The sequence below is a fragment of the Triturus cristatus genome, chromosome 2_1 (genome assembly GCF_964204655.1).
Source record: "Triturus cristatus chromosome 2_1, aTriCri1.1, whole genome shotgun sequence".
NCBI classification, from domain to species: domain Eukaryota; kingdom Metazoa; phylum Chordata; class Amphibia; order Caudata; family Salamandridae; genus Triturus; species Triturus cristatus.
The window spans coordinates 229,593,648-229,620,818 of NC_140581.1; positions in this window are offsets into that span (position 1 = coordinate 229,593,648).

A 27,171-nucleotide genomic window follows, 5' to 3' on the forward strand; every position below is an offset into this window, starting at 1 on the left:
CTTTTGAGTGACCAATGCACTTGTATGTATTTTAATCAAAGCGATGCACATAATAAAGTCAAACATAGTTTAGTGCAAGCCAGGCAATGAAAATAAAGCAGCTTACAACCCTTAGAAGTAAGGCTAGTGAGATAACTCAAGATGATGGACTTTCAGCAATGTTTTAGACTTGGGTAGGATTGATGCACTGCAAATGCAGACAGAAAGTTTATTCTACAGTTGATGTGTTAGAAGGATACATGAAAAAAGTGGGATGAGGCACACTGAGCAGTGGGGTTTCATAAAAGAAATACAGACACCGAACGAAGATTTCAAGAAGTATAGAGTCAAACTTAGAAGGTCGAGCCAGTGAGTCCCACGAAAACATGGGACAAAGGAAGTGAAACCTAAATTGAAGAAGCACAAGATACCAGTAAAGTTCAGCATGTTACGAAGCGATGTGAGCATGATGCAGAAGTCAGGATAAACGATGAACAGAGGTGTTATAAAAATGTGGAGAAGAGCAGGGATATATTCAGGAACACACAACACATTAATTAACATTCTGCCCACCAAAGGTTTGAAGAAGAAAGTTCATGAAATTGGATTTTACGAATTTTATAAACAAGAAACTACAGGTTGTGGAGTCCGAGGTAATTTGTGGAAGAATGTTGAGAGAAGAAAGAAACTCAAATCTGAGACTCCAAACTTGTGTTGAACTAGTCAGTTCAGTGAGAAAAACGAGATGGCAGGAGTCTGAGAGATACATGAGGAAGCATGTACAAAATTATTTTTTAAGGTAGTAGTTTTAGAACAATAGGTGGGCATCCATGCTTCAGTAGTTGAGAGAAAGACACTTTGAGCTTGCGTTGAGTACAAAAAGAAACAAAAGAATCCTCTGCATAAATATGTGACTTAAATGAAATGTAGAGGTCCTAGAGCAGGACGATAAGAAAGGAGAGATAAAAGTAGCCTCCCAATCATATCCCGGGATACCTAATGGAGAGAAAAAACTGAGAAGAAGGGGTGGTCTCCCATGTCGAAAAGCTGATGAAAGGTTTCTTAAGATGAGAACACTAGGAAGCTAGTTGTGATGCACATAAAGAAGATTAGAAACATGTAATATGCCAGTTTCAGCAGTAAAATGAAAAAGAAAACTTGAATGAACTGCGGAAAGTGGTCATGAAAGTGAATGAAAAAAGGTGGTTGGCAAAGCTTCACAGATTTTTGATAAATAAAAGAGAAGAAGAATAGAATGGAAATTAGAGAAAATAAGAGAAAATAGAAGGGTCATAATTTTTTTAAGAAGCGGGAGACCAATCGAAGATTTATAAGAATCAGAAAAAAATGCCAGAGGTGGGTAAAGTATTGGATAACTAATCCCTTCACTAGTGACTGAATAGCACGAAAAGACGGAGTAGAAACCGCTAGTCTGTCTTTCAATACAGGAGGGGCCATGGATCCTCCCAACACCCCATCAACCCAAGGCAGGGCCGTACTGGCCGTACTGGGTATCAGACATTTCCCCGGGAGTCTGGACGGGTGGGGACCAGTTTTGCAATGGTGGGGGACAGCTTTGTTTCTGGGGTTTGGTTTTACAGTGGTGCTGCAACATCGGCCCCACAGTAACAAAAACAGCAAGCTAGCATTTCCAGCTCCTGGGGCAAGGCAGTGCTTTCGCATGGGCTGGTCCGAGAAAATTGCCAGGGCTGCTTTAGGTTCTCAGTCCCGCCCTGCCCCAAGGTGTGCCCTAAAATGGTACTCTGATTGTACACCACTTTCAGGAGGGGCCAGGGATCCTCCTCTCATGCCATCACCCTAAGGTGTGCCCTACGGTGGTACACTGAGTACCACTTCCCAATGGGTACACAGCCAGTGTGGCATTCCACAACCTGTTTGTCCTTGCGTCTGCATGTGTAACACACTGGAGTATAATGGAAAAGGCATGGGGGCGTGGCTAAGATGCCAAACAAGATGGCCACATAGCTGCGGAGCTCCTCGCCACCGTTCCCTATGTAGTTTCTCTTTGGGAGAGAATCACCTCTCTTTCAACCAAACGATGCAGGATTACCCTTCAACAACACAGCGGTGAGCATTTGGGTACTTCAGTTGCTGCTTTTCTTAAATTTTCAGCTGTATTGAAGGCGCGACCCGTTTTCATTGTATAACGGCCGCCATTTTGGATTTTCCTCATCACTTTCATCGTTTTTATAAAATCTCCGCAATGCTCAACCCTCTACACATAAGGCACATTTAATGTTGGACTTGCTGTGATGGGGATCTGAATTGCTCCATCTGTTAGAACTATACTGCTCTAACATTTTTAGTCCGACATGTGAAAGTTATAATCAGCCCCTCTGAAGCAGCCGCCATTTTATGCTCTACTCAACTTGCTCTTTGAAGTGAATAACTATTCAAAACCAATGGTCAGCATATCGATGCATTTGTTGGCGTCATATATCCCAGACTTCCTTGAATTACACCGCGCTCCATTTTCACAATGTTTTGGAACTCTTTTGCAGTGTATTGAATTACTTTTTACTTCATTATCTGTAGAGCTTAAGCTCCCTTCTTAATTTTAACATTTCTACTTACTGCATACTTTTGCAAGGATCCTAGAGATTAATGAACCAGTCATTCAGAGTTAAGTTTAATTGTTTACTCACTGAACTCCACCGTCCTTATATGGGGAGATTGAGGAACCTAAAACTCACTACTTCTTCCAAAGTTACTGCGTGCTCAGACTCAGTCTCCAACTTTACTGAAATGGAAGATACTTCTCCTCAGAAACCTGATCATGTGTCAGGCACCATCCCAAAAACACAGCTCTCAAGCAAACTACCTGCGATATCTACCAAACGGCCGAAGAAAGATCCTCCTTCTCCAGTGAATTCTTCCTCAACCTCCATGGATTTAATCCTTGAGGAAATCTGCGCTTTGAAACCCTTCATAGAGGAGACTAACAAAACTCTACAATTTCCGAATGACAAATGGATTCACGAGTGCTCGTTGTGCTCGTTGTGGAACAAAGAACAGAGTCCCTTCAAGTTTCATGCTCTCGTATTTAATCTCTAGAGTCTGAGATATCTGTGCTTAAGAAACAGGCTGAGGAGTTAGAAAATTGCAATCGCAGGAACAATCTCAGAATTTATGGTCTCCGTGAAAATTTTGAGGAATCTAACCCAACTGTCTTTTTTCAGTCGTTTTTGCTTAAGCTCTTGGACTTACCTGCTACTCCTCCTCTCAACATTCAGAGGGCCCACAGGCTTGGTCCTAAAACTTCTATGAAACCACGTGGTGTCATCATACTATTCCTGCAATACACAGATCTTCTACAGGTCCTGTCTGCTGTCAAGTCCAAGAAACACATTTTTTGGGAAGGTCATCATCTATTTTTCTCTCAGGATGTGGCTAAAATTACGGCAGACTGTCGGAAAAAGTTTCTGGATCTACGACCTCAACTACGCTCTATCAATGCCAGATTTTGACTTTTTCACCTTTGCGTATTCAAGGTCACCTATAACGAAAAGACTACAACTTTTGATAATCCAGCGGCGTTACAAGAATTCCTTCGTCACCATGGAGCTGATGTCATGGATATCTCAAAACCTGCTTAATTATTATTTTTACTTCGCCCTGTGTAGATGTTTTCTTGTCTTGGTTATGCATTAAATGTTGTCTTGCTTGTATTTTTGTAATGCTTTAACATTTACTCATTCTATTTATTTTTTTCTCTTATCTCCTTTTCTAGTGTAATTGCTTTTTATATTGTGGTTCTTTCTTCCCTTCATATACAGGTGTTTTGTTTCTACAAATCCGTTACTTCTTTGGTCTCCCATTTATGTTGAAATTTTAACTGTGGTTCCTCTGGAATCCAGTAGAGCTCCGGTGCTGTCGTCGTCATCTTCTGGTGTGGTCACTCTCCAATTCGTCTTGTATCTGCAGGTATGTTCTTCAGTCGTCATTTGTATGACTTGTACTGTCTCTTTGTTCATTATCTTATCCCTTCTCTATTGGTGTTCTCTTGTATGGTTCTTTCTTTACACTTTCTTTCTCTTTTTTATCTTACCCGCTCATCTCTTAAGTCTTCTTTTCTAAAAAAAAAATGGCGTCATGTCTTTTGCTTTTTTTCCTTATTCATTTCTTACTCAAATTCAACTCCAGTTCTTGTAAGCATAATATTTGTTCATACTTTTTTCCTTAAGTCATATTTCAGGTCACTACCTGGAACATTAAGGGATTAAACAACCCTATTATAAGGCAACGGGTGTTATCTCACCCAGCAAAGTTAAAAACTGACATTGCTTTACTCCAAAAATCTCATATTTCTGAAGATGAAGCCTCCAAGTTGAAGAGATGCTGGGTGGGACATGTACTTAACTCTCCAGCTTTGGGTAAGAAAAACTGAGTTTTGATTCTGTGGCATAAAAAATTACTTGTTTCCGTTGTTCAACAGGAAGCTGATACTAAAGGCGCCGTTGGGTTATTGTTAAGCTTCTTATAGATGAGATTCCTTTAGTTATTTTTAATGTATATGGGCCTGCTTCGGTTGATAAGGTTTTTTAGACTAATGCATCTAATAAATGACTTACTTATGATGATGACTACATTATATTTGGTGGTGATTGTAATCAAATTATTGACCCCATTTTAGATAGACATTCCAGAGTTACGTTTGTCCCCTCTAAAATGCATTCACAATTTACCTCCACAGTGCGGCACAAAGTGTTAGTTGATATTTGGCATCTTTGTCACCCTGACCTTAGAGAATATAGTTTTTACTCAGCCTCACATCATCCACAATCCCGTATTGATTACTTTTTCCTAAGTAAGTCCTTGGCCCAACATGCCATTCAAACTGAGATTGGTTTAATCTTAATCTCAGACTACGCTCCTCTACTTGTTGGCATCAATCTTATCACTTTTTCTCCTCATCCAGGAAGATGGCATTTTAACAATTCCCTGCACCTTGACCCTAATTTCTGTCAAAAATTCAATTCCTTTGCCTCTGAGTTTTTCACTATCAACACTACCCTGGAATCTCCCTTTGTTATGGTATGGGATTCCTTTAAAACAGCTGCCAGAGGTTTTAGTATAAATTTTGTATCACAAAAGAAAAAATACTGAGAAGCCCAATCCTCTCAACTACTTAATAAAATTAAACAATTAGAATATACATCTTATCGTTCTAATAATGAGTCCTCTTTGAAAAATCTTATTGACACTAAACTTACTTTTAATAAATTATCTACTGAGGCTGCTTCCAATTACCTTTTGAAAAGTAGCTCTCGTTATCATGGAGGCCAAAACAAGATGGGGAAATTATTAGCTAACTATTTAAAAGTGAGAAAAGAAAGAACGAGAATACAATCTTTGCAGGGTCCTGCCGGTACTCCTGTTTTCAAAGATAAAGATATTTTAAATGAATTTGCTTCATTCTATAAGGATCTATATACTCCTGAATCAATTCAGATCCCTCTGAGCTTATTTCTTATTTTAGTTCCATTCCCTCTCCTTCATCTAACCACATCGATTTTGAGTCTTTGGGAACTGATATTTCTTTAGCAGATATTTCCCATGCTGTCTCGGTGTTACGTTATGGGAAAGCGCCTGTACCAGATGGCTTTACCAATGAACTTTATAATCATTTTGCGATAATCCTTTTGCCTAATCTTTTACTTTTATATCAATCTTTCTCTGATCTGCTTAATCCCCAAGGACGATAAGGATCACTCTCTCTGTAAGAACAATCGGTCTATTTCTTTAGTTAACATAGATTATAAGATCTTTCCAAAGATTCTAGCTCTTTGTATTGATTCTATTCTGCCCGATCTCATTGGCCCTGAACAATCAGGTTTTGTTAAGGGGAGACTTGTATCTGACAATTCTCGAGTCTTCTTTAATATTTTAAGCAAGGCTGCTTCCCTGGATTACCCTATTGCCCCGATTACCTTAGATGCTGAAAAAGCATTTGACAGGCTTGGTTGGAACTTTATGTTTTATGCTTTGAAATTGGTTGGTTTTCCTCCTAAATTGATTGCTTTAATTTCTCTATTATACTCAGGGCCCCAGGCTTCAATATTTGTTAACGGTAAATCTTCTGATTACTTCCCACTACTTAGGGGGGTGCAACAGGGATGCCTTTTATCTCCATTATTATTCGTTGTAGAATTGGAACCTTTTTTAACTAAAATTAGGCAAGATGATCGTATTACAGGATTTCATTTTGGTCCTCATCAGGTTAAAATGCCAGTTTACGCCGATGACATTCTTCTATATTGTTCTAATCCTGAATCCTCTCTTACTCCCTTTCTCCAGCAGGTGAACTCTTTTTCCCAACTCTCAGGCTATGGTCAGCGAATGCGAAATTGTGTCTTTAAACATTCTATGTCAGAAACACCTTTTCGAACATTCTGGGTTCTCTTGGCAACCATTTAAAATCAAATATCTGGGCTTGTGGTTCGCACCTTTATTACCTGACACATTAAAGCTAAACTTTGATTATATTATTAAAAAAATTAAACAACTCTATTAGTCATTGGCATCCTCTTTTTCTTTCGTGGTGGGGTCGTTTAGATTAAATTAAGATGATGCTCTCCCCTCTTATATTAAATATTATTTCCATGATTTCTATTCATATTCCTCAATTTTATTTAAAAAAAATTGATTACACTTTGATAAAATTCTTATGGAATGGTAAACCATCTTGAATAGCGTTGTCCTCTTTAAAGAAAGATAGACCTAATGGAGGTCTTAGGTTCCCCGACTTTAAAACTTACCAGTCCGTTTTTTCATTAAAACAAGCTGCTTCGGGGGGCGTGGCTTGCTGCCAAGCAAGATGGCCGCAGCTTAGTTGGTCTCCGAGGGTGAGATCGACTCCCCTTGCATCCGTCTACCATCCGTGCTGTATTTTAGCCCCAGAGTCCCTGTACGGGTAGCGGAGAAGAAGCGACTCCGCCTGATCCAGTTCCCGAGTCTCTCCGAGACCCAGGACGTGACTAGCGAGGCCCGGAAGATTGCGGCCTATCTCGGCGCCGGAGACCGGGGTCTCGAGTGTCAGGAGTACCCTGGGTGGAGCGCGGCCGGGCCGGGCCGTCTCGGGGGCGTAACAGGAAGGTCGGCGGCTTGTGGCAGACCCGGCTCCCTGGCGGTGGACGGGGGATGAGTCTGGCGACATCACCTGACGGGACCATGAGCGGGAAGGGAGCCAGAGGGAACCCACAAAGCAAGCTGGACAAATTCGCATACACCAAAGATTCCTTCTCATTGCCGGACCGCGGCGGATGCGCCGAGAAGGTGGCGGCAGACAAGGAGACGCCTAAGGTAACGCTGGAGGTCATCATGGCTGCCTTGACGCATGTACAGTCCACTGTGGGGTTGATTTCCTCGGACGTGTCCCTTCTTCGTGCGGACTTTCAGAAAATGTCAGCCAGGGTCGCGGATGTGGAGCAGGTGACAGATACCTTAGCGAAAGATTCGAGCTATCTCCTACAAATGGTGTCACAGTTGGAGACGGAGAATAAACGTATGGCGGCCAGGTTGGACGAACAAGAGGGGCGCTCCCGTCGCAACAATGTGCGCATAACTGGGATTCCCGAAAGTGAGGGGCATCCTGCCATGGACCTGTACGTTGAAGACTTGATAAAGTCCAAGTTGCAGCCCAAGGGTCTATCGGCCGTTTTCTCGGTGGAGCGCGCCCATAGAGTACCCGGTGGCCGGCCGAAGGTGGGTGCGCCTCCGAGGCCTGTCCTGGCCCGCCTGTTCAACTTCTGCGACAGGGACGCCGTTCTTCAGGCGGCGCGGGTGGCGCCGCCCCTCCGTCTCCAAAACTCCACGGTATCCTTCTTCGCAGACTATACGGCAGCAGTGGCGGCGCAGCGAAGGAGCTTCCTGGACGTCAAAAAGAACCTAAGAGCCTGTGAGCTTCCCTATGCTATGCTCTTCCCGGCGCGGCTACGTGTGGTGGCAGACGGAAAGACTATATTCTTTAACACGCCGGAGGAGGCTCATGACTGGCTGGAGGGATGGCGCCAGGTTAAGGGTGCTGGGCGCTCGGACTGAAGGACGAGACACCCTGGGGGCTCGGAAGATCCGGATAGTGGCGGCCGGCGGACGGAGGAGGTTGAGGAGGGGCCTCCCGGATGAAGCCGTGGCGGAAGCTTCCCCCGGCATGGAGATGGATAATGACCTCCGGGACCTACTGATGCTGGAATGGCCTACTTCACGTTGCCTTAGGGCATGAACGATGGGACCTGGGGACAGGGGATGTTCTGGTCTTCATCTAATGCTTTAGTAAGCGCTGTTGTGCCTTTTTAATATGGGGAGGAAAGGGCTTGCTGTCAGCCGAGCGAGTCCCAAAATGAAAGTGTTATTTGCCACATCGAGTCCCCAACGCCTCAGCCACACATCCAGAAACCAAGTAGGGCCGTGACGCGAAGATGCAGTCATCAGGCGTCCCCGTGCAGTCACGGACTGCTAGTAGCAGCGGCCTCTTTCCGGGCTCCCTTCATGAGGCGGGCCTGTGATTCCCAATACCTTGGATGATTTCGCCACACTGCCATTTTATCACAGGCCACTTACGAGACGGGTCCTCTTGCACGCGCTTCTGGCCTGCGCGTGAAAATATGAAGAAAAGATCACTCCTGGAGGGAAGACCAGAGGACACAGCGGGAAGTATCAAGGCGACCTTTATTCACCATTCTGCAGGGCATAATGCATTTCGGCACGTATGCCTTCCTCAGATGCCTGTTGCAGTAGGTTTCACTCAGTCCCTCCTTTAAATATTTTACGGCCCTCCCACTGGTGGGAGTCTAGCTGGCTCAGTTCGTTATTATTCGCAGCTGCAGTCTTCAGGTAAAAGACTCCAATTCCCAGCCTGCATCACTCCGGTAGGTATCGGCAGCGGAGCCATCTCATGCTTTAGTAAGCACTGTTGTGCCTTTTTAATATGGGGAGGAAAGGGCTTGCTGTCAGCTGAGTGAGTCCCAAAATGAAAGTGTTATTTGCCGCCTCGAGTCCCCAACGCCTCAGCCACACATCCAGAAACCAAGTAGGGCCGTGACGCGAAGATGCAGTCATCAGGCATCCCCGTGCAGTCACGGACTGCTAGTAGCAGCGGCCTCTTTCCGGGCTCCCTTCATGAGGCGGGCCTGTGATTCCCAATACCTTGGATGATTTCGCCACACTGCCAGTTTTATCACAGGCCACTTACGAGACGGGTCCTCTTGCACGCGCTTCTGGCCTGCGCGTGAAAATATGAAGAAAAGATCACTCCTGTAGGGAAGACCAGAGGACACAGCGGGGAGTATCAAGGCGACCTCTATTCACCATTCTGCAGGGCATAATGCATTTCGGCACGTATGCCTTCCTCAGATGCCTGTTGCAGTAGGTTTCACTCAGTCCCTCCTTTAAATATTTTACGGCCCTCCCATTGGCTCAGTTCATTATTATTCGCAGCTGCAGTCTTCAGGTAAAAGACTCCAATTCCCAGCCTGCATCACTCCGGTATATGTACATCCAAACAAGTATCGTTGCATATATATATATCCAAACAAGCATCATCGCAGCAATGTAACAGACAATATGCCACGCCCACAGAAATTCTTTCTGCGTGAATTTTTGATCACAAAGACCAAATCACTGTACGCGTTTCAGAGCGTCCTGAGATATATATATATATATATATATATATATATATATATATATATATATATATATATATATATATATATATATATATATATAATTATTCAAAAACTCTCCAAATGTGCAGTTGCGCACAAAGACAGGAATGGACAACTTGGATTGCCAGTGCTCAAAATTCGAATTTATTCACTCAAGATAAGTGCACCGCTCATGACACGTTTCGGGCCACTCGGCCCTTGCTCACATGATCGCGTTACGCGCATAATGGTAAATTTAAAGGAAAACACCAGCCATCACCTGACTGGAAAGAGACGGCACTACAATAGAAGCTGAAGAAATACTCAAATTTTCTGATTCATATAGTTAATACAAACGCCTTTTGAAAACTGCCAAAAACATATATATATCCACCCAGCGTCTTCCTGGAAATGTTTGTGCTGATCTTTCAAGCTTCAAGAAAAAGTGGGGTTTCCTATGTTAATTTCCATAGCAAATTCTAGGTAGAAATATATAAAAACATCTCAAATGACATCATTGATGACATAAAAAGTAAAAGCACTGACTAGACAGGGATTTATTGAGTGTTATGTACTTTACCTTACCGAGGGAGTCCTGGATTGCTCTGTTGTCGATAAACTGAGAGTCAAGTGCTGAAAGGGTGCACTTTATTTCCAGCTTGGTGCGACAATAGCATGGGAACTCCTGGATGCCAGTGGTAAGTGACAGCCTCAAATGGCCATAAGTTACTGGGCCACAAATGATACAGTAGAGTCACAGTAGCCTATAGAACACCTTGTCCCCCCAGTCCCTAACCAGTCCTCTCAATGATACATCACAAAATTTAGATCACGATCATTAGTACAAGGTAGAAAATGTTTTTCTAAAGAGAATTATCACCAGTATGTATCTCTGTGAGCATGCAATGGATTATTCAGTGACCTTTCCATCTGTAAGGAAGGAAGGTAGATTCCATAACTTCTCTACAATAATCATATTCATGTAGGAGAGACTTGTGACTGCAAAGCGCATCAAATCCTTTTAAGGTTGCCATCTTGGGGAGATGTCAGTACCCAGAATGTTGTGTAATATCATGTTGTACTCAGCTTAAGCTAAGAAAGCATTTCATATAATGACTGAAATCCATGACTTTGAACATATGAATGCAAGCTAATTTTGGGGTAAGATAGATAGACCAGCCCATCACCTTGAACTATTTAGCTATACCCACCCAGAATGTTTGGACAACTGAAGCACGCAATGTCTTATGAAGAAAACCCCTCTTGGCTAAAGAGCATCTAAGACCAATATGGGAGGAGTCTGTTTTCCTTTGCAAAGCATTATATGGGTGTGATAAAGTCTATGAAGGTATTTGCATTAAGTGACTCTAGGAAGAGTAAATCAAAATCTCCTTTATTGACACTGAAACATTTCCTTAGTTTTCATCCATCACTGACCCTACATCTCCTTTAGTAATTTTGCTGGTGGTGGTTCTGAGCCACTGCCAGAAAGACCTAGGTATGGCTCTTGCTATTGATTTCCATCTGAAGAAAAAGAAAGCAATGCTAATGGTTTTGCTCTCATGACCACCAGTTGCGATCTGTCATTACAAAACTGGTGATTCTTGTACTAACATCCAGGCCAACTTTGATCTTCTGACGCCCCGTCAGTGGAGTGGGGCTCCCTCGTACATAAAGTTACCTTCATTCTGTTTCTCCTACCACTTCTTTGCAGTGGACGGCCATAACGTAACATCACTAGCAAGTTCTCTGTGTCCACATGAGTGGGTACATAAGCTTGCAAAACCCCGTGCATGTCCTCCACATTCAAGTCTTTCTCAAGCAATGTGTCCCACTTCCTCATGTCGAAATAAGAGACGCCTAGTCCACTCAGCAGCGTCAGAAAAAGCTGATCATCACTTATGCACTTACAAGAAGCCTCTGATGCCTACTGACATGTACATGTGATTCCTGCACAAACATGTCACTCTGATGCAACTATTCAATAAATACTAATGTCTTGTGATGAACAGCTAGTGCCTCATAAGATGGGTCATGCCATGTTGTCCCACTGAGACCATTACCTCTTAAGTGGTGGTCTTTCATTTCAATGCAGCTGTCCCTTTTCCACATGCCAATATATTAATATACACAAATCGAAAGAAATCTGACTAAATGGTATGTCTGAAATTAAGATATTTACTGAAATGTTGGGGAGTGTGTCCTGTTGCTGAATGAGACAATGGTGGGCATGGGAAACGGAAAGCTGTGGCCACCCCTGTGATGTCAGAGCTGTGTGCAATCAGATTTAGTTGTGTACACTACTGTGATATCATGTGTTGTTTTAACAACAGTTGCCTGTTATGTAAAGATACATTATTTACTTATATGAGCTAACTTATTAACACACCCGGTATGTTGACAAATGTGGAAATATCACTTAACGTCACTTCCAGCCCATACGTGTTTCGGCAAAGGATTACCAACCTTCAACCTGCAGGCTTTCCAGCAACTGTGGCTCCCTACATTTAGGGTGATTCCACGTGTTATGGATCACCCCAGGGTGCTGCTAAATTAGGTAAATTAACTTTTCCCATAAAGCCACATGCTCAAGCCTCCAAACCATCCAGTCACAAATGCAGAATCTGGGTATGTATCAGGAGACAGCCTTAAGGCTCCATCCTCATATCGAAACTTGCTCCTCATCTTTGAGATGCCATTGACTGAACGCAGCCTTACATCAACAGCTGATTGACACACTATCCAAGGTGCAGACAGTAATAGTCTGTTCATCTGGTGATGTCATTAATGTGTAAGGCAAAAGGAATTATTCATGTTTTGTCACTGCATTAGTACTGGTTGTTTAATTAAAAGTTTGTGTTCCTCTGTGCAGAAATAGCATGCATAACCAATTTATGCTACAAATATCCATCTTTTCACGACTTGTGGGAGATTTAGCAAGCTAAATTGATGGGGTAGAAAAATTTCTACAATGAGCGGTGTCCCCCTAAACCAATATGGAGCACATTGACCATGCTTAAACTAGTTCGAGTAAAACTACGTTATGCACAATACCTCTGTGCAACACATTTTTCTTGTACTGTCAAATAGCGAACTATTTAACCCACTTAAATTTTGATACAATAGAAACTGATCCGCTGTAGACTTGAAAGAAAATGTCAACTTTGCTAATTCACTATCTGTTCAATTAAGAACTTCGTCCAATTCCAAATACTGTCTATGACAAACAATAAGAATCTGGCGACAAATTTGTAACCAATTGTGTCGTATCCAGCTTGCACAAAGCAGTCCGTGTTGCTAATTGGCAGTCATTGAGACACTAGTTAATGCATCTCTCACTTAGCATGGCATCGGGCATTCAGCAGCCTTTTCATGAGTAAGGCAGGAAGGTAGACCAAGGGAGTAGCCAGAAAATTAAAATACCCCCCCACTTTGAACCAAAGCTTTTATGGCAAGAAGCAAATGAAGCAAATAATCAAAATCCTCCCCAGACGAACTTTCTTGTCACTTCCATCCACGTATCTATCCCTTCATCCTTCCAGCCTCCTGCTGATGTCCACAATTTCACCTTTACATGCTGTCATCCATTCATTTTTTCATTTATCATTCAATCTTTCACTATTTCGTCCTTCTGTCCAGTCATATTCAAACCTATGCATGCATCTCCAAGCCTATCCATCCATCCACTCTTTCACTCATCCATCTTTACATCCACTCTTTCACTAATCCATCCATCCTTTCTGTCGTTCATCCACCCACGCTTTAACTCCATCCATCCACCCTTTCACTCAGACATCCAATCTTCCATCTTTTCACTCATCCTTCCACCTAACCACTCATCCATCCAGTTACCATTGCACCCACACATCCACCCACTCATTCATCCATACATGCTTTCACTCATCCGTCCAGCCATCCACCCTCCCTTTCACTCATCCATCCATTCTTTCACTCATTAATCCATCTACCCTTTAATTTTTCCACCCTCCCTTTCATTCATCCATACTTTCACTCATCCGAATGTCTGACAGAATATCGACGGACAGAAAATCGACCTACAAAAATATCGACACAAAAATATCGATGATAAGAATATCGAGATCCTATCTACAACATGGTAAGTACAAAAATATCGAAAATAAAATATAGAGGTGCCGATCACGATCCGGCAAAAACCGGGTACGAACCGTCGGACGGAGCACAATCTCCGCCCGACGCGTACCCGGTCGTCAATTTTTACAAACAAGGAATTACGATTCGCACGGGTACACCATTACCGTACGAATCGTAAAAAAGCCCGACCGAACAAAAAAACACCTACCAATGCGATCCGGGAAAGCGCCGACCTGACGTCGGGACGCTCGCAGCCAGCCATTCACGACCCAGGAATCACGATTCGCACCGACGTCACCCCGCACGGTGAATATTTTGCGGCAGCCAAAAACTGCCGGGAAATCAGGACGACGCGAGCAAGGACCACCAGTACGCGACGGACAGACGACGACGCGAACAAGGAGGACCAGTACGTGACGGACACACAGGACGACGCCACCAAGGAGGACCCGTACGCGACAGGACGACGCGATCAAGGAGGACCCGTACGCGACAGGACGACGCGATCAAGGAGTACCAGTACGCGATGGACAGACATGGACCCGAACCTACGAGTCATCCCTGCCCTCATAGCAGTACACCTCCTCTACAGGTTACGACGCAGACGCCGCAGAAGGTCAGAATAACTAAGGGAGGGGGGAAAGTGGGGTGGGACCAGGGCAGGCCACAAAACAACCACATAAGTCACACACCACACATGGCCTGGACATACCTGACTCCCATGCCCCGGTCACCACGAGGGGGTGGGGGCGTGTCCTGATAAGTCAGCGACCGCCACAACGGAAGTCCGTCACCACGCGAACCGGCAACACAACCAGACAGGTACGTCCCGTACCCACGCCTCAAGAGCGTGGGTACGAGTCGGACCACGCCCACACACGTCACCCCAACAATGGCGGGACGGATCGCACCCACGTGGCAAAGGCCTGGGTACGGGCCGCACAAACATCACATAGCGTGGGGACGGACATGTACGGACCCTACCCCCACCCCGTATGCAAGGAGCGCACCCCCCACCCCAACAGTGTAAGTACGACCCGTACCCTCACCCGCATATGCAAGGAGCGTACCCCCCAGCCCAACAGTGTAAGTACGACCCGTACCCCCACCCGCATATGCATGGAGCGTACCCCCCAGCCCAACAGTGTAAGTACGACCCGTACCCCCACCCGCGTATGCATGGAGCGTACCCCCCATGCCAACAGTGTAAGTACGACTCGAACCCTCACCCGCGTATGCAAGGAGCGTACCCCCCAGCCCAACAGTGTAAGTACGACCCGTACCCTCACCCGCGTATGCATGGAGCGTACCCCCATGCCAACAGTGTAAGTACGACCCGTACCCCCACCCGCGTATGCAAGGAGCGTACCCCCCAGCCCAACAGTGTAAGTACGACCCGTACCCCCACCCGCGTATGCAAGGAGCGTACCCCCCAGCCCAACAGTGTAAGTACGACCCGTACCCTCACCCGCGTATGCATGGAGCGTACCCCCCATGCCAACAGTGTAAGTATGACTCCTACCCCCACCCGCGGACTCACGGACCGTACCCCCACCCCAACAGTGTAAGTACGACCCGTACCCCCACCCGCGTATGCATGGAGCGTACCCCCCAGCCCAACAGTGTAAGTACGACCCGTACCCCCACCAGCGGACGTACGGAGCGTACCCCCACCCCCACCAGTGTAAGTACGACTCCTACCCCCACCCGCGGACTCACGGACCGTACCCCCACCCCAACAGTGTAAGTACGACCCGTACCCCCACCCGCGTATGCATGGAGCGTACCCCCAACACACCAGTGTAAGTAGACTCGTACCCTCACCTCGAATGCATTGAGCGTACCCCCACCGTGTATGTTCCAAGCGTACATATCCTGAAATCGGAGGTGTGTGTGCAGAGTCCACCCAGCAGTGCCCTGAGACAGGAGGGGTGTGTGCAGAGTCCTCCCAGCAGTGCCCTGAGACAGGAGGGGTGGGTGTGGAGTCCTCCCAGCAGTGCCCTGAGACAGGAGGGGTGGGTGTGGAGTCCTCCCAGCAGTGCCCTGAGACAGGAGGGGTGGGTGTGGAGTCCTCCCAGCAGTGCCCTGAGACAGGAGGGGTGTGTGCAGAGTCCTCCCAGCAGTGCCCTGAGACAGGAGGGGTGGGTGCAGAGTCCTCCCAGCAGTGCCCTGAGACAGGAGGGGTGGGTGTGGAGTCCTCCCAGCAGTGCCCTGAGACAGGAGGGGTGGGTGCAGAGTCCTCCCAGCAGTGCCCTGAGACAGGAGGGGTGGGTGCCTATCACTCCCAGCAGTGCCCTGAGACAGGAGGGGTGTGTGCAGAGTCCTCCCAGCAGTGCCCTGAGACAGGAGGGGTGGGTGTGGAGTCCTCCCAGCAGTGCCCTGAGACAGGAGGGGTGGGTGCCTATCACTCCCAGCAGTGCCCTGAGACAGGAGGGGTGTGTGCAGAGTCCTCCCAGCAGTGCCCTGAGACAGGAGGGGTGGGTGTGGAGTCCTCCCAGCAGTGCCCTGAGACAGGAGGGGTGGGTGCAGAGTCCTCCCAGCAGTGCCCTGAGACAGGAGGGGTGGGTGTGGAGTCCTCCCAGCAGTGCCCTGAGACAGGAGGGGTGGGTGTGGAGTCCTCCCAGCAGTGCCCTGAGACAGGAGGGGTGGGTGCAGAGTCCTCCCAGCAGTGCCCTGAGACAGGAGGGGTGGGTGCCTATCACTCCCAGCAGTGCCCTGAGACAGGAGGGGTGTGTGCAGAGTCCTCCCAGCAGTGCCCTGAGACAGGAGGGGTGGGTGTGGAGTCCTCCCAGCAGTGCCCTGAGACAGAAGGGGTGGGTGCCTATCACTCCCAGCAGTGCCCTGAGACAGGAGGGGTGTGTGCATAGTCCTCCCAGCAGTGCCCTGAGACAGGAGGGGTGGGTGTGGAGTCCTCCCAGCAGTGCCCTGAGACAGGAGGGGTGGGTGCAGAGTCCTCCCAGCAGTGCCCTGAGACAGGAGGGGTGGGTGTGGAGTCCTCCCAGCAGTGCCCTGAGACAGGAGGGGTGGGTGTGGAGTCCTCCCAGCAGTGCCCTGAGACAGGAGGGGTGGGTGCCTATCACTCCCAGCAGTGCCCTGAGACAGGAGGGGTGTGTGCAGAGTCCTCCCAGCAGTGCCCTGAGACAGGAGGGGTGGGTGTGGAGTCCTCCCAGCAGTGCCCTGAGACAGGAGGGGTGTGTGCAGAGTCCTCCCAGCAGTGCCCTGAGACAGGAGGGGTGTGTGCAGAGTCCTCCCAGCAGTGCCCTGAGACAGGAGGGGTGGGTGTGGAGTCCTCCCAGCAGTGCCCTGAGACAGGAGGGGTGGGTGCCTATCACTAACAGCAGTGCCCTGAGACAGGAGGGGTGTAACACATGTGTGTGAGGCCAGAATTATCCACATGCATACTGGCTACAAGGGAACATGTCCCCATGAACTCATGTCAACAGACTCCACACACAAGTACAGTGATCACCAAGGATGCCACGATTGTTGCAGGTGGAGACATGGCCCTGCATGCATGGCCAAAGTAGAAGGGCTCCGTCACACACACAGCTCATGTAGACACAGCTCTGCGCTAAACATTGGGAACACCCTGCAGGGAAGAAAGCTGGGTACACAGAGGAAGGAATACACCCTGGGACAAGTGCACCATGCAGTAACTGCTTACATGAACAAAGAAACTTAGCCAACACCTTGTGATGGCACACAGATCCCAGGGTCCCACCAATGAGCAGTACACTACTACATATCCCACACACCCAAACCCTTACACACCACCCAAAACCATGTAGCAGCCCCACCAACACCAATACCAGCATAGCAGTAGTGTGATAATGAAAACAAAATTAAGCTTTATTCAGCATGAGCACAATGTCCGTGGATCGCAGGCAGTTCAATATTCACAAAGCCCATAGGGCGGTCAATGATTCTCAGCTGGATGGGGGACACAGTGGGATGCGTGTCCCCTACCTTGCCTGCACAGTCAAATGGCATCGTCTTCCACACTGGTGAGGGCATCAGGGGGGGGGAAGCAACAGGCACCGCAGGGACATCAGGGCAAAGGGGCGGCGTTGTGGGTGCAGGGATGGAGGACTCCACCACAGGGGGTGGGTCAGTGCCAAAGGCGGAGGCCAGGATGGCACTACACACCTTTGCAAGGTCCTCCAGGGAGTCCCCTGCACCCGAAGGGACCTCAGGCCCCAAGGAGGGGGGGGGGTCAGAGGGATGGGTCGCAGCGCCACCGGGGGAGGGAGGAGACAGGGGGGGAGACTCAACCACCCTGACCGGGGACCTCCTTGACCGCTTGCGTGGTGGTGTAACTGTGGGGCTCAGGGACAGAGCGGCCATGAAGGAGTCCTTGGGGGAGATGTGGCCAGGAGAGCTGAGGGGAGGGGATTTGGAGGGAGTGGACTGGGTGGAATGCAGACTCCCACTATGGCTGCGTGTCACACGTTTGCCCCCCGACCCAGTGGGTGTGCCTACCTCACCCTGTGTGTGCGTGTCAGGAGGAGTGCGGTGGACCTTCCCTGCTGGTGTGGTGCCCGTGTCCGTTGATGTGGGTGCATGCCGACGTCTGGGTGTACGTGGGACAGGCATGGGAGTGGGAAGTGTGGATGGGGCAGGGGTAGGTGGGGGGAGGTCGCGCTGCAGGAGACCCACTGCTGCAGTCAGTGTGGAGTCTATGGACCTCAGCAAGTTGCGTTGGTCAGCCTGCGATGAATGAATGCCCTCCAAGAAAGCCTCGATGTTGGTGAGGGTTTTGCCGTGGGCATGGAGGACATTAAGGATCGCAGCCTGACCAACCTGCAGTTGCCGCTGGATGTCCACAGACTCTGCATTGGCGGCAGCAGTGGAGACAGGGGCAGGGGGTGCGGTGCCTGGCAGGAAGGAGACATGCTGTGACCGGGCACGCTGGGAAGGGACACGAGCAAGTGGGAGGCGGCTGATGGAAACTGAGGGGGCGGCGCGAGGTGTTGTTCCGCTGTCAGCTGCTGGTGCAGCCTCCGCCTACTCGGAGACATCCTCCTCGGACCTGTCAGCTTCGTAGTCTGATGTGCCAGTCGACAGGTCCTTGGCCACACTCTCCTCCGCCTCTGACCCACTCGATGTGCCAGACCCGATGTCACGGCTGGCACTGGTGCTCGGTCCCTCCGCCTGGTCTGTGTCCATGTCTCCCTCTGTGTCCCCCGACGATGCTGTGGGCAGGGTGGAGAGACAGAAATTAATCAGACACCTGTACACATCTGTCACATGAGTCCAATCTACATAGGTAACATTGCATAGCCTGAAAAGGAAGATCCCTAACATCTACTGAACAAGGTACCGATGTAGGGCATGAAACACACAGTTGGTTGAGCCACCATGCCACTGAAATACCATGGAGAGCATGAGACAATAGCTAAACATAGGAAACGGAGTCTGACATAGCACCCAGGCCCTGGGGACAATCCAGCACTGCCTCTGCACCACACAGCGTTGGCGAAAATACCGATGACCAGGGACCATATCCATGAACTTGAGACACATGCTGCATAGGTAATGCTGAAAACATGCCCAACATGACTCGGTCACTGCACATTGCGTGTGTGTCCAGACACATCACACACTGCCCAGACCCAGCAAGTAGAAATCAGGATTTGACACATAGGCATTGCCCGCCCCAACAAGACCCTACACGAGGCAAATTGTTGAGACACAGGTGGCACCAACATCTCATAGTCTGGGTGATACACACAGGGGCAGGCAAAAAGCAAGATTGGACGCCAAACAGCCAAGGTGCGCCTGTACAAATAATGAGGTACCAGTGCCCATCCTCAGATGAGTATAACAAGACACACAGGCACTGGCAACTGTGAGTATGAAGAAGGACAATCAGGTCAGGCTGCACAGTGGACACCTGTACTAAATAGCACGTCTATATACATGGTGACAGGGGACAATGGCACAGAGCACAACCTACGCTGTAGACACTGAGATTGCCCACGTTTATGATGACACATACACCACTGAGGAAAAGGTGCCCCAGGGGACAGTAGTGGGCACGCAACTACATGCTACTGAATGGTAATGACTGCAACACACGTCACCATCCCTGCACTATGTGTATCGCACACTCATGCACATCATGTCACAGGCCACTACATAGGACATGCGCGCTGTAAGGCATGACACATGAGAGACCAACTGCCATGTCTGGAGTCAGCATCAGTGCCAACTGACATGGAACCCACATGCAGTGAACTTGACAGTGCACAGGCAAGGTCCCACAACCTGTTACACACCACCCCCACACATGATGCTACAGTCATTGTTCTCGTGGACAAAGCGCCAGCCTACATTACCTTGTGAAGGAGTGACTACACACAGACCAGGGAACACATTGCAAGGAGGGGAAGGGTGGCAGGGGCACAGCGCTATACTGGGGCAAACAGGATCTGCACAGCACCTTTAAACCCTGCCAGTGAATTCATGCTACTGTGCCCTTACAAATGCCGGTGACACACAACAAACACACATGTACCTACCCCCTTCCGGCTGCTGCATCGCCTGTAAGCGCCTCTCCAGGTCTGGAAAGACCACCGGCAGCACACGCCTGTGGAGGTGGCTCAGACGGTGGCGGCCGCGGTTCTTGTGGCTCTCAGGTGAGTCCCCCAGCAGGAGCCGTGCAATCCTCCGCGTCCAGCACCGGATATCCTGCCAGCGTTTCCTCACCTGGGGCAGGCTCCGCCTCCGACCATCCACACCCCTCACGGCACTGACGGCGGTCAGCCAGATCTGCTCCTTGGCAGTGGCGCCTACCTGTGAGGAGGAACAAGTGACACCACATCAATACACCAGCCACATGTCACAGAGAGACATATGGGTACAAATTAGCTGGTTACAACAAGGCATGTCATGCAGCCAACGCATTGCACCTTTGTCATAGGGACATCATCCCCTGGTGAGGGAAAAAGCAGTACGTGCCACAGTGGGTACACAGGTGGAATTATGGCAATGTCACAATCAATGATCAAGGCTCACACTGTGCATCACACCCACCCCTCCTGTCTCAGGGCACTGCTGTGAGTGATAGGCCCCCACCCCTCCTGTCTCAGGGCACTGCTGTGAGTGATAGGCCCCCACCCCTCCTGTCTCAGGGCACTGCTGGGAGGACTCTGCACACACCCCTCCTGGCTCAGGGCACTGCTGTGAGTGATAGGCCCCCACCCCTCCTGTCTCAGGGCACTGCTGTGAGTGATAGGCCCCCACCCCTCCTGTCTCAGGGCACTGCTGGGAGGACTCTGCACACACCCCTCCTGGCTCAGGGCACTGCTGTGAGTGATAGGCCCCCACCCCTCCTGTCTCAGGGCACTGCTGTGAGTGATAGGCCCCCACCCCTCCTGTCTCAGGGCACTGCTGTGAGTGATAGGCCCCCACCCCTCCTGTCTCAGGGCACTGCTGGGAGGACTCTGCACACACCCCTCCTGGCTCAGGGCACTGCTGTGAGTGATAGGCCCCCACCCCTCCTGTCTCAGGGCACTGCTGGGAGGACTCTGCACACACCCCTCCTGTCTCAGGGCACTGCTGTGAGTGATAGGCCCCCACCCCTCCTGTCTCAGGGCACTGCTGGGAGACATCAGGCACCCCCCCCTGGGACCCCCCCGACAGTACATGGCATGTGTGTTACACCTGGACACAATGGCAGAAGTCACAGTCACAACATAGGGACAGTCTGTGGCAGTGGCCTATGCACTCACCTGATACCCTGGTCGCCCATACAGCATGGAGTACTGTGGGAGGATCACATCCAGCAGAGCCATGTTCTCCTCCAGGGTGAATGGCTGTGTCCTCTCCACAGCCCTTGACATGGTTCCAGGGAATCAGTAGCAGCAGCTGGGTCGACGAATGCAAAGATGTGCAGGCAAGTGCTCCCTCATGGGACCTGGCTGCCTTATATGTGCCCTTCTGCCCAGTCTCATGCACAGGAGTACAGAGTGATTGGTCACTCACATTTGCATCCTATGTTTCCACCAATCCCTTCAAACCTAGCAGTCTGTGGGTTCTCTATCGGTTTCATTCTCCTGCATGATGTCAGCCCCACAAACACATTGCAACAAAGTAGAAGAATTCCAACTGACTTCTGCTGTGCACCTTCCAGAACAATTTCGAAATTTGAACTTGGTCTCCATGACAACCAGCATGCATGTAGGCCTTAATACTTGTCCCCTATGTAATTTGGAGCATCACACACAGGTACGGTGCGTTTCGGGGCCCTAGGGCACCCCAAATGCATGGCAACGGCCCGTACATGCATGCCTACGTTGACTATCACTATGGGTCTGCACGCGTATGCGTACTCGTAGTGGTACGGGCCGTACACTCGCATGTACGCTCACTATCACTACGAGTACGCATACGCGTGCAGACCCATAGTGATAGTGAGCGTACATGCGTGTTTACGGTCCGTACCACTACGGGTACGCATACGCGTGCAGACCCATAGTGATAGTGAGCGTACATGCGTGTGTACGGTCCGTACCACTACGGGTACGCATACGTGTGCAGACCCATAGTGATAGTGAGCGTAGATGCGTGTGTACGGTCCGTACCACTACGGGTACGCATACGCGTGCAGACCCATAGTGATAGTGAGCGTAGATGTGTGTGTACGGTCCGTACCACTACGGGTACACATACGCGTGCAGACCCATAGTGATAGTGAGCGTAGATGCGTGTGTACGGCCCTATCACTATGGGTACGCATACGCGTGCAGACCCATAGTGATAGTGAGCGTACATGCGTGTGTACGGCCCTATCACTATGGGTCTGCACGCGTATGCGTACTCGTAGTGCTACGGGCCGTACAAATGCCTGTACGCTCGCCATCACGATGGGTACACATACGGCAGCACTCCCACAGTGATTTGGGAACATACACAGGCCCTCTCAGCAGCAGTACGGCGGTTTTTACACATCACTGTGGTGATAGGCGACACACAGTTAGGAATAGGGCGGACATACTTGTCCATGGATGGACATACTTGTCCAGGAATGGACATCAAGGCATCGTCTGTGCATTACTACATGTGTGGGGCACAGGTGTCACAGGCTGTGATGTGGAACATGCCTCCTGAGTGGAGAAGGCACCAGATGTATGATGAGATGTGTACAGGTGTACTGTGTGAGGGTGCAATGTGTGCCAGGCATGCACTTGACTCCTTTGACATGTGTGCATGTGGGACTGCGCACTTGGGGTGAGCGTCACTGGCATGGCACGGACACCAACACACGGAAGTGTCCCATGATGCCCGGTACAGGGGTCATGACACATGACTTGTCACTACCCACAGTGCACAATGTGACTATGTCATATATGTGTCCGGGATTTACATCAGGTTGATGTTGTAGCACCCTCAAAAGCTGCAGCCGTTGCAGCAACCAACATGTGGCTGCGTGTAGATTGTCATTGCACACTGTTCCGCACACCATGCCACATGTGTTATCGGATGTGAGGTGCACATGTATGCATGGGACACGGAGTAGCGTGACAAGGCCATGTCAGCATCCTCACAAGGAATGTGTGGTGAGTCATGACATGTGCACCTTCATGGCAAGGTGTGTGGGCTGGACTAGTGTAATGTCATGTGACCTGTGGCTCCAGTGTTACGCTACCAGTCTCTGCAATCGGCATCCCACTTCTGCTGATGTGTGGGTGTATGTCACTCATGTCTTGCGTCGGGCTGTTCCCTTGCACTGGGACACAGCTATTTCCATGGCGTGGCATGGGGAGGTTCTCAATCACCGTGTGTAGCTGGGTCTTGGAAGGAGTGTCACCTTGCATCCATACGTGTCCTGGGCATGTAGCACATACCTGACTCCCTATGTAGCATGTGTGTATTGCCAGATTTACATGTGCTCATTAGACATGAGTTGTTCTCGTAGTGCACTCACTCTTCCTTGTCACTTCCAAATTACTGCAGAGCGCCGCCTCTTGCCCGAAGAATTCCAGACTTGGCTGCCATGCAGGAGAATGACAGGATCCGGCTCTACCGCTTCACCCAACCGTTGATTCTGGAGCTGACGGCGAGACTGGCACCACACCTGCAACCGCAGCTCAGGTATCCTACGGCACTGACACCCCAGCTGAAGGTAATGGCTGCCCTACATTTTCTTGCCACGGGTACCTTCCAAAATACCATAGCTCATGTTGGTGGCATGTCCCAGAGCATGTTCAGCGGTGTGCTGCATGATTTCTTGGAGGCCATGTTGATTCACCTGGATGACTTCATCAAGTTCCTAACCCCTGAACAGATGACTGAGGTAAAGCGTGGATTCTATGCCCTGGGAGGGATGCCCCATGTCATTGGGTCCATAGATGGGACACATGTAGGTTTGGTACCACCACACGCACGGGAGGTGGCGTACCGCAATCGGAAGCACTACCACTCCATCAATGCCCTTGTGGTGTGTCTGTCCAATATGGTGATTTCACATGTCTGTGCTCGTTTCCCAGGATCAGCACACGATGCCTACATCATGAGGCGTAGCGGGATGCCTGATATGATGATGCAGCTGCGCAACGAACGGGCATGTGTTGTTGGTGGGTACAGTCTGTCTGTCCTGTATTCTGTATAGCCGACCAGCACGACCGCTTCACCAGTTCTAACCATGTCCATGTGCTTCCCATGTAGGGGACGCTGGCTATCCCAACATGCCTTGGCTGCTGACACCTCTCCGCAACCCCATCACGCCGGCCCAGCTCCGCTATAACACCGCCCATGGCCGGACAAGGCGAGTGATAGAGAGGACGTTTGGCATGCTGAAGAGCCGATTCCGGTGCCTCCACAAGACCGGCGGTGCACTCCCTTATGCCCCGGCGAAGGTCTGCAAGATCTTCATGGTCTGCTGCATGCTGCACAACATGGCAGTTGAAAGAGCTGTGCCACTCATCCTGAATCAACATGACGAGGACCATCCACCCGTGGAGGACGAAGGGCTTGGCAATGGGGCTAGTGATGTGGAGGATGTGGAGCCGCAAGAGGACATCCGGACTCGGCTCATACGCGACTTCTTTGCTTAGTGGTGAGTACCAGTGTCTGAGTGTGCACGCATTGGTCCCCGTGTGGCATGCGTTGTGATGTGTGTCTCCACCTGCATGTATGGCACGTGGGTCAGAGGTGTGTGTGGGTGTGTCACTGGAGTGATGGTGGCAGTGATGGTAGTATTTCCCCAGTCATAATTGTGACCTAGCATGTTGTCATCCATACATGTGTCGAGTAAATGCACATGCAAGTGGCTGTGCTTTTTGTGGCTGACTTCTTGTGTGTCTCTCTTCACCAGGTACCTGCGCATGCCGTTTGCTGGTTGCATTGTTGTGGCACTGCTATTCCTCATGGACATGACATCGTGGGCTGACTCAGCGTTACAGGCACGGACACGTTTGGAAGTCTCCATGGGGTAAGGGATGCATCTGGGGTGTATTGGGTGTGGCAGTTGTTCACGATGTGTGCACACTGCCCCGGTCTGGGTTTGGTTCCTCTGCAGACATGTGGCATCCCCATGGGACACGACATGCAGCTGGGTACACCTGAATAGATGGGCTGCCTGGTTGTCAGTCATCAGTGATGGGATAGTGGATTGTGATGATGGCATCAATGTGTGTGACACTGCCCTCGGACACATACGGTTAACTTTGTCTTGACATGGCGTGGGACTTCCACATCAGCGGATCTATGGTGTATGTCAGGCTCTCTGTGTGCAGCTGTGGGTATTTAGCTGTTAGCCGACACTTGTGTGCCAGTTCCATGGCTATCAGGCATTTGTGCTGCAGAAGGGGGGTGCCAGTGTTGGACCCACATGTTACTCCACATGATGTGTTCATGTGTACTTCAAGTTGCCTCTGCAATCCCAAAAACATGACTAATAAAGGTGTCCCTATGCCTCCAAGGTGCCTCTTCTCAGTCAATGCTGGTGTGTTGGCACGGTGCATCCTGCATGTCTGGCATGGTATTCCCTGATTGTGGCTATGTGTCAATGTGTCGAGTGGCAAGATGCAAGCTGTGTGTGTGTGCTGAGACTGTGTATTGGGCATGATGTCCATGACTGTGTGGGTATTGTGACATGTGCCATCCCCATGCATCCAACGTTGTCCATGACCCCATTCTCTGCATCCACCGGACTCAAGCTTGCAGGACATGGTTTTGCCACCTGTCTACACATACCTGGGTGCCCCCCAGGACACTGGCCAGGATCCCTGACCTCTGCGCATGACTGTTGCTGTACTCAATGTGTCTGTCAGCACGGTTGTTCGGCCACCCCCTCAGCTGGTTGTGCCTATCACGGGTGTGTATGGTGCTCCATGTCTGTCTTGCCTAATAAACTGTGACCCATGTGTCCTGTGCCAGACTCAGGCCCCAGGGTGTGGATGGTTGAAGTGAACAGATGACTCAGGCATGTTTAGACTGTACAAGACACATGTTCGGTAATAATGCTACCAGCAGGCATCTACTCTTAATAGTGTGATTTATTATTGGGGGGGGGGGACAAAGTGAGGGGCTTTCCGGGATTAGGGAATCCAAAGTTCAGTAGGGGAGTTGGTGTCCTTGCCATTGGGAATCCTCAGAGTCCATGCCACAGTCTTTGTCAACATTGGTCAGCCAGTGACCAGCAGGGCCATGTGGCAGAGAATGTCTCTTGATGCTGTGATGCTGTTGCTCCAGTGGGCCAAGTGCCAGGCCAGGTGTCCTGGGAGATGGTGATGTAGCAGCCACCCTCACGGTCCTTTCCGTGGACGACCCGGCTTCCTGCGGGGAACCTCAGCAGCAGGCCGTGACGACGTCTGGGATGCTCCGTCGGATGTTTCCTCCTCCTCCTCCTGATCCCTCCCTGTGGGTGGTGATGTTCTCCGCCTTCTGGCACAGGGAGGGTCGGCCATGGTGTCGGCCATCCGACGGAGTGTAGCGTGAATCCCCTGGAACGCCGTCACTTGCTCAGCCTGTCTGTCCTCCATCCTCCGTTGGTGTTCCAGTAGACAGGCATGTTGCTGGGCCTGCTGTGCCTTGATCCCCTCGAGGACGGACACAACCTGGGCCATGCCCGTGGTGTCCTGCCGGTATGAGTCCAGGATGTTACGGACATGGGAAAATACCGGATCCCCAGCCAACTGGTCAGGCTCGCGCCTCCGCCGTCCTCCACTCCCACCACCCCTGCCCACTTGCGCCTGGCCTGCACTTGTGGGCACATCGGGTCTCCGGGACCCCTGAGGGGTGGCATTGGCGTTGTCGCCTGCCTCCTCCTGGGTGCCCGGGACACCGTGTCCCTCCTGGCGAGCCTGGCTGCATTGTGGTGTTGGGGCAGGGATCCTGGGTGTCTCCTGGGATGTGGCAGGAGTGGGGGTGGTGGTTGGCACGGTTGTACCTGACGCAGGTGCTGCAGGTGGTT